Raw genomic sequence first — 9,563 nt, 5'->3', positions numbered from 1 at the left:
TGATGGCCAGAATTCCTGCGTTTCCTTATGTCCCAGATTACATTTGTTTTGTAATCCTAACCTCGTTTCTCACCACAGCCTTTGAGACCAGGGCAGTGAATCACTCAATGGAGACCCTATAATCCTCCTTCCTTAAGAAATAACAGGAGGGAAGATGGAGAACCTTCCTTCCTTAAAAACAGGAGACTTTCAGGCTCTGGGTGTCATCTTACAGCTCTTTGGAAAGGGTGGGAGGTGGCCTAGCATGTGACCAGTATTGCTTCCCCTCCTGGTCGGCTGAGGCACTGTGGGTAACCCCCTGATCTGGCTGCTTTTAAGTAGTCGGAGTCGGTAGCCTGATCTTGAGGGTAGAAAAAACACAAATGTATTTTGTCTTGGTGCTTGGGCGAGCCTTTCTACATCCCCAGGGATTCAGTCACCTCCCCTGTCCTTGGAACCCTGCCCCCCTTGACCTCATTGGATGGAAATTTTTAATGAACCTAGAGTCCCCCCAATAAAAGTCCACTCCAAGAACCGTGCTCTCTCTCTCTCTCTCATGAGATTCCTTGCTCTCCTGTTTGGGGAGCTTGAGGCTGAGGGCAGAGGAGCCATTCAGGAGCTTGATTTAAAGGTAAATTGTGTGTCTGTGTTTTATTTGATGCCTTAGGAAGTTCACTGAGAGACCTCTAGTTTAGCTGTCTGCGTGGGTCATAGATGGCAGGAAAGAAATAAAGTCAACAACTGAATTGTAAGAGGAGGGCAGACAGGTTCTTCATGATCCTCTTTAGAGTACTTGTAATTTTGCAAACAAGAGGACAATCATCATGGGTCTTTGACCCAGTTGACTAAACAGAGCAGTGTGTGTGTGTGTGTGTGTGTGTGTGTGTGTGTGTGTGTGTGTAAGTGCCTACTTTAAAGATGTCATGGAGCAGAAAAAATTCTCTTCATAGTCTCTGGATCCCACTGAGTTATTAAAGTCACTCTATATAGATGTATAATTATATAAAACTGTATGGCCATCCCTTGGTACTCCAGGGAATCTGTCCAGTATTTCAGTGGATTCCAATTCCATGAAGCCTCAAGTCCCTTCTATAAATTGGCCCAGTGTTTGCATAGAACCTACACATATTCTCCTGTGTACTTTAAATCATTGCCAGATTACTTACAGTAACTAACACAAATGCTATTAAGTATGTGTAGTGTTGTATTATTTGGGGAGTAATGATAAGAAAATAAGTTTTAATATGTTCAATATGGACAGTTTTTTCCCCTGAATATTTTCAATCCATAGTTAGTTGAATTTGAGGAAATTAATTTCATGGATACATAGAACTGACTGTATAGATATTATAGGTATCCATGTATTGAATATGTGTGTTACTTTGTAGACACAGTCCAGATTTGCTGGTATACTGAGTACTATGTAGTGCTGATTCAGTGTATTTGCTACCAAGTACAACCAACTGATGTCATCAGAACCACCCATAAGTATTCATCTAAACCTGCCTTTTAATTCAATGTAGAAAGAAAGTCCTGTGGTCCCACAGTAAGAAGGATATTGGTTTCATTTCCTCCCCACCCATCTCTGATGTTTAGAGAACACCTGTCTTTGCAACCAGTGTCATTGAGGCAATGGGAATTTTTTTTTTATCATCTGAGTTTTTGGCAAGTAACAATTTATGACAGTTTCATCCCCTGACCTGAAGTCACATACATATTCAAGGAAGAGTCCTGCTGAAAATTTTCACCTGAATAGGTTCAGGAGAAGCAGAATTCACAGAGGCGCTTCACAGAAAACATGAGAGCTGCAGCCCCGGAGAGAAAATGCTTCAGTGAATCAGTTTTCATATTGTTGGCTCTACTGTGGGCATGAAGTAAGAAATGAAGAGAACTTTCTCTGGATCAGGGTAACTTTAATTTTTTTAATGTTATACATAACAATAGGACTCACTTTGACATAATTATGAAAGCATGGAATATAATTTGTTAATCTTTAATGACTCTTAGAAAATAGTGTGACCTGGGCTGGTAAAGCAATCTGTGGGAAGGAAAAGATTTTATACTTGTATAGAGTAATTCTTCAGATTTGCTTTAAGATGTCTGAAAATATTGTAAATCTCTGCAGAGAAAACTTCCGTTTTACCTTATAATAAATAAATTTAATCTTTCCTTTATAAGAGAACATAAAACTATGTGTGTGTGTGTGTGGGGGGGGGTGGTGCTGATTGATCCCAGGGCCTGTGCATGCAAGGCAAGCAAGCACTGTATCAACTGAGCTATATTTCCAGACCTAAAGCTATTTCTTGATTTGTGAATTTAGATATTTTGACCAGCAGAAATACAAGAAGGAAACAGAAGAAATAGTTTATTCTTGAAGATTTTGGAGCCAGGACTCATTTTTAATTTGTTTTTAAGTCTAATAAAATATTGAAAAATATTTGAAGATTTTTATATAAGACTTTTGTTAGGCAGAAAGAATCTTATTCCTTCCTGAATTAATCTGATACAACATCTCAAAATCTCTGGGACACTATGAAGACCATTCTAAGAGGAAAGTTCATTGCATGGAGTACATTCCTTCAAAGAAGAAAAAGTCAACCAATAAATGATCTAACCTTACTTCCCAAAGGCCTAAATAAATAAGAACAAATCAACCCCCAAAGCAATAGAAGACAGGAAATAATTAAAACCAGAGCTGAAATCAATGAAATTGAAACAAAAGAAACAATTGAAAAAAATGACAAAACAAAAAGGTGGTTCTTTGAAAAAATAAATAAAATAGACTCTTAGCCATTGCTAATGAAGAGAAGGAGAGAGAAAACTCAAATTAATAACATTTATGATGAAAAAGGAAATATCACATCAGACAAAACAAATACAGCAGATAATTAGAAATTTTTTTTGAAAACTTGTATTCCAATAAAATAGAAAATATTGAAGGCATCGACAAAGTTCTAGAGTCATATTATTTGTCCAAATTGAATCAGGATGATATACACAATTTAAACAGATCAATTTCAAGTTATGAAATAGAAGATGCTATCAGAAGCCTACCAACCAAGAAAAGCTCAGGACTGGATGGACACACAGCTGAGTTCCACAAGACCTTTAAAGAACTAACACCAATACTCCTCAAACTATTTCATGAAATAGAAAAAAAGGGACACTTTCAAACACATTCTATGAGGCCAGTGTTACCCTGATTCCAAAACCAAGCAAAGATACATCAAAGAAAGAAAACTTCAGACCAATATCACTAATGAACATAGATGCAAAAATTCTCAATAAGTTTCTGGCAAATTGAATACAAAAACTTCAAAAAGATAGTGCATCACAGTCAAGTACAGTTCATCCCAGGGATGTAAGGTTGGTTCAACATATGGAAATCCATGTAATTCATAACATCAATAGACTGAAAGATAAAAAATCATATGATCACCTCAATAGATGCAGAGAAAGCATTTGAAAAAATACAGCACCCCTTCATGTTCAAAATGCTAGAAAAACTAGGAATATCAGGAACATATCTCAACATTGTAAAACCTATCTATGTGAAGCCTCAGGCCAACATCATTCTAAATGGAGGAAAAAATGAAAGCATTCCCTCTAAAAACTGGAACAAGACAGGAATGCCCTCTTTCACCACTTCTCTTTAACATAGTTATTGAAACCCTAGCCAGAGAAATTAGACAGATGAAAGAAATTAAAAGTATACAGATAGGAAAAGAAAAACTGAAATTATCATTATTTGCCAACGATAAGTTTCTATACATGGAAGACCCAAAAAATTCCACCAGAAATCTTCTAGAATGAATAAATCAATTCAGCAAAGTAGCAGGATACAAAATCAACACCCATAAATCAAAGGCATTTCTGTACATTAGTGACAAATCCTCAGAAAGAGAAACTGAAAAAACCACCCTATTTAGAATAGCCTCAAAAACAACAACAACAACAACTTGGGAATCAACTTAATGAAAGAGGTGAAATTATAGGAGTTCTGTGTTTGGGATTGGGGTCCCTGATGACTTCAGGGCTGTGGCATGCTTGGTGCCTGGGAAAGTTTCTGTGCAAAGGCATAGGATGCCAAGTTGCTATGGTAATGCCCTCTATGCTGAGTCTTATCAGCTTCCACCTTAATCTTAGGCACATATCTCCTGGGAATAAAGGAACTTACTTGCTTGATAACTACAATGTTTCACCAAGCTCCGCTGCTCCTGGATCTGCCCACCTAACAGTGACTTCAGACAATGGACTTTCTTGAGAACTGCACAAAGCTCCTAACATTGCATATTATAACTGTGAAATGTAACTACAAAATAAGCAACCTTACTGATACTCTAAACAATAATGTGGTTATGGTACTAATGACCTAATGTTACCTATTGATGTAAAGAAAGTTTGGCTGCTTGGTCTCCCAGCCACTCTGCCACCTTCCCTGCCTCTGCATCTTGTCTCTGTCTCTCTTTATTATTATTCCTTACATGAAAGACCTCGACAATAAAAACTACAGAATGCTAAAGAAACAAATTAAAGAAGGCCTCAGAAAATGGAAAGATCTACCTTGTTCTTAGATAGGTAGAATTAATATTGTCAAAATGACCATACTACCAAAAACACTATACAGATTCAATGCAATCCCAATCAAAATCCCAATGACATTCCTCATAGAAATAGAAAAAGGAGTCATGAAATTCATCTGGAAAAACAAGAGACCCAGAATAGCCAAAGCAATTCTTAGCAAGAAGAGTGAAGCTGGTGGCATTGCTATACTAGACCTTACAGAGCAATAACAAAACAGTATGGTATTGGCACCAAAATAGACCTGTAGACCAATGATACAGAATAGAGGACAGAAACAAACCCCATAATTTCAGTATCTCATTTTAGACAAAGGTGCCAAAAACATATATTGGGGAAAAGGTAGCCTTTTCCACAAATGGTGTTGGTAAAACTGGAAATCCCATGTGACAAAATGAAATCAAACCTCTATCTCTCACCATGCACAAAACTCAACTCAAAGTGGATCAAGGACCTAGGAATTAAACCAGAGACCTTGTTCCTAATAGAAGAAAAAGTAGGCCTAAATCTCCATCATGTGGGACTAGGCCCCAACTTCGTTAATAGACCCCTATAGCACAAGAATTAAAACCAAGAATCAATAAATTGGATGGATTCTACCTAAAAATTTCTTCTTGACAAAAGAAACAACCAGTGAGGTAAATAGAAAGCCTACAATATGGGAGCAAATCTTTACCACAAGCACATCAGATAGAGCACCAATCTCTAGGATATATAAAGCACTCAAAAATCTTAACACACACATACACACACACACAAAAAAAAAAAAAAAAAAAACCAAACCCCAAACCAAAACCTAATAATAAATGGGTCAAGGAACTGAACGAACACTTCTCAGAAGAGGATATGCAATCAACAAATATATGAAAAAATGTTCAACATCTCTAGCAATTAGAGAAATGCAAATCAAAACTACTCTAAGATTTCATCTCACTCCAGTCAGAATGCCAGCTACCAAGAATACAAACAACAATAAGTGTTGGTGAGGATGTGGGGAAAAGGCACACTCATACAATGCTGGTGGGATTGAAAATTGGTGCAGACAATCTGAAAAGCAGTATGGAGATTCCTTGGAAAACTTGCAATGGAACCACCATTTGACCCAGCTATCCCTCTCCTCAGTTTATATCCAATAAACTTAAAAACAGCATACTACAGGGACACTGTCACATCAATGTTTATAGAAGCACAATTCACAATAGCTAAATTGTGGAACCAACCCAGATGCCCTCCAGTAGATGAATGGATAGGGAAACATTGGTATCTATACACAATGGAATATTACTCAGCATTAAAAGAGAATAAAATCATGGCATATGCAGGTAAATTGATGGAGTTAGAGAAGATAATGCTAAGTGAAGTTAGGCAATCCCATAAAACCAAAGGCCGAATGTTTTCTTTCATATGAGGATGGTGACTCACAATGGCAATGGTGAGGGGGAGCATGGGAGGAATAGGAGAACTTTAGATAGGACAAAGGGGATGGAGGGGAAGGGAGGGGGCATAGGGTAGGAAAGATGGTGGAATGAGTTAGATACCATTACCCTAAGTACATGTATGAAGAAATGAATGGTGTGAAAATACTTTGTGTACAACCAGTGACTTGAAAAATTGTGCTTTATATGTGTAATATAAAATGAATTACATTCTGCCATCATATATAACAAATTTGAATAAATAAATAATTTAAGAAAAAAAAGAAGCCTACATCCACAAGTCTGGGATCTGCACTGTTGTGAAACCTGGGTACCCATAGGGAATGCACTTTTATCAAGGGATACAGCAAGGGCCTCAATGAAGCACAGGCTACAAGTGTTTACAGAACATCTTGGACTCCCTGTGTCTAGGGACCATAAAGTTGAGAAATTAGACATCTCATCTAGGACATGGTAGAACTGATCACAGAATGGGTGCAAGGAAAGAATCATACCACTTATGACCTGTTTATGTGTCTTTGTGCTCTATTGAACAATTGAGACTGAATGGAAATAGAACAGCACTCCTAGGAAATGAACCATGGCTTAGATTACACCACTAAGTAACAACAGAGACTAATAAGTGATATCTGAGGATGAAAAGAAACTAGTGTCAGGCAGGGAGAAGTGAGGAGATGCCCACTGGTTGTGGCCTTTGGAACTGCAGTAATGGGGTTATTATCTCTAACTTTTCTCTTAGCTTTCCTACAGGTCTGTTGGAATCCTGGAGAAATCCCGGAGAAATCCCATGGGCATGTACAGAGAACCAGATCTGCATGGTACAAGATGTGGTTTGACAGTCACAGAGGCATGCTCCAGACCTCCCTTTGAGAATGGGCCCAATACCAGTGTTAGTGCAATCAAAGACTTGAGTCCCTTAACTAAAGTATTCCAGATCATGGCCTGAACCCAGGGAAACTCTAGTTATAGGCACATGCCAGGCTACAGACTTGAGATGGGGAGGCTAATGTTGACAAGTTCCACTTTTAATCCCTCTAGACTTCCCCCTGTGGTTTCTAGATATACCTGTGCTCCCTCCCAGAATCAAAAGGTGGCTTAAAATGTTAGGTAAACTTGGTTTTCATGAGTAATCTAAGTTAAAAGTGAATAAATCAGATTAACATAAATGGGACAAACATCAAAAATATGGTTTTTAAAATTGTTGCTTAAGATTGCTTTTTTTCTGGTCTTCACTGAAAGCATGGGTTAAAATTCTACTTTCATGCATGTTCTAAAATACTCTCAGGATGATAGGATACTGTTTTATTTGGATCCAATGTCACCAGACTTTAGGCTCCTGAAGGTCAACACTCCTGAACTCCTGACTTGGGCAAGGGGTATCTGAGCCAGGTGCAGTGGCACCCACTCCTCCACATGCTGTGTATCCTTCACTATCTAAGCTAAGGAAAACATCATGTACAATTTCTTGTTTCACATTCTCTTCCCTGTAAGCACTGGGTTTGGTAATCCTTTCTTATTTATCTGTTTTTCATATCTGTTACTGGCCCTTTTGGATGAGAGTTATATTACATTGATCTTATCAGCAGTCTCTTAAATATCTGATTGAATGGGCCACCTATAAGTAAAAACCTGCCTAATAGAAAGATGTTTCACTATCTCATCTTTAAACAATCCTCTGTATAAATATATAATGTTACAATTAAGGTTGGTCTGTCTAAAGTAAAATATATGAAAGAAATTCTAAGTGTACAGATATTTATTCAATTATATGTTACAGAGTCTAAACAGTCAGGCACTAAGTTTACCAGAAGATAATCCTAAGTACTTTCTTTTATACATGGCCATAAAAAGGCCACACTGTTATTTGAAGATCTGACTTATATCAGTTTACTTTGACTAAATCAATTTCTAATCATTAACACTGTTTCCTAAATGTATAAGAAACTTCAGGGTATCTTTTGATTTTTGTTAACCCATGCAGACCCATGATTATTGTTACCATACTCTCTAAATTCTAAATTGTGCTTTGAAAGTTAAACTTAATTAAATGTAAGGCTTAGGAGAACACATTGCCACATTAATATTCTCCAAACCAAAATTATCTGTAACAAAAATCTCACACTTATATAGAAAAAACAAATTGGATTGATATTAATTCATCTCATTTAATGTTTTATAGCTGGATAAAGTAAACTGTTATCAATACATTATATATACAAGTTTTTGTTACTCTTCACACTAGAATTGGTATTAAAATGCATTTTTAAAAGAAAATATGGAGAGCATAATCTGTTTAAAGGTAATGTAAAACATGAAAACATTAATGCACATATCCACACAAAAGGAAAGTTAAAAGCTCTTTTAGTCTTTCTCTAATTCATGTTTTAAATACAATGTTATGTTAACTAATGGTCATATAGACTCAATAAACAATATGTACAAACTTTGTAAAATGACATTTAAGAGACAAAATCAGCTTCAGAACTAAAACATTTTACCTAAAATTTATCAAGAGCCATAACTTACCTGAGATAAGGCCTTGCCTTCCACCTTATTACATGTTGCAGTGGCTCCAAAACAGACCAAACTTCTGTTCATTTAAGGTTGCGTTCTGAAGATTGATGCTTCTTACAAAGATTACCATGGTCTCAAACAGGGATATAAAGTATAAGGCAGCCAAAGTTCAAGAGAGATAGTATATACACTGAACATGTTTTTACTCTTTTTTTTTTTTTTTTTGGTATGGAGAATTGAGCTCAGGGACTCTCAACCACTGAGCCACATTCCCAGCCCAATTTTATTAGAGACAGTCTCACTGAGTTGCCTAGTACCTCCCTGTTGCTGAGGCTGGCTTTGAACTTGCAATCCTCCTGTCTCAGCTGCCCAAACCCCTGGAATTACTGGTGTGTGCTACCATGCCCAGCCATGAACATGTTTTTCTCTTGTAATTTCATTTTTTATTTTCCTTGTAAACTCAATAACTGCTGACTCTTAAGGTTTTTCAGAGGTACTACTTCAAGAACACACAACCTAGATTAATTTGAGATAATAAGCCATCACCTACAGGGAAGACCCCAATTAAATATAAGGGATAAAAGACAATAAAGTTATAGACATTGAAGTTAAAACCCAGTACTTTTACTGATGAGACTGGCTTGCTGGATGATTAAGATCAAGGCTTAAAAATTGAGGTTAAAATAAAGAAGGCAAGGCTTTTGCCCTCTGAGTCAGCCTAAACCCGGGTAATGAGAGAACTTCTCTAAGGAACTTTACAACTCTGGGCCACATAACCTCCTGGGCAGGGAGATTAATGAGACCCCTGGAGAATGGAAGGCCAATCAGTGCACTGCTACAAATAGGGGGATCACTGGAAAAGGGAGACAAACCTAATGTTTCCAAGAGAAGCCATCTCATTAAGGAGACCCTAACCCATCCTACCTAGCAGATGACACTAAAAGAGCTAAGAAGCTGCTTTCAAGTTCCCCAAGAATTACCCCTTGCAACATCTGCAGTGGGAACTCAGCTGACTCTTAGTAGCAGATAGAAACCAGGTCCATTTGAACAGCA

This window comes from Marmota flaviventris, chromosome 5 (genome assembly GCF_047511675.1).
Source record: "Marmota flaviventris isolate mMarFla1 chromosome 5, mMarFla1.hap1, whole genome shotgun sequence".
NCBI lineage: Eukaryota > Metazoa > Chordata > Mammalia > Rodentia > Sciuridae > Marmota > Marmota flaviventris.
The sequence above is the reverse complement of the archived record's forward strand: the minus strand, read 5'-3'. Positions refer to the sequence as shown.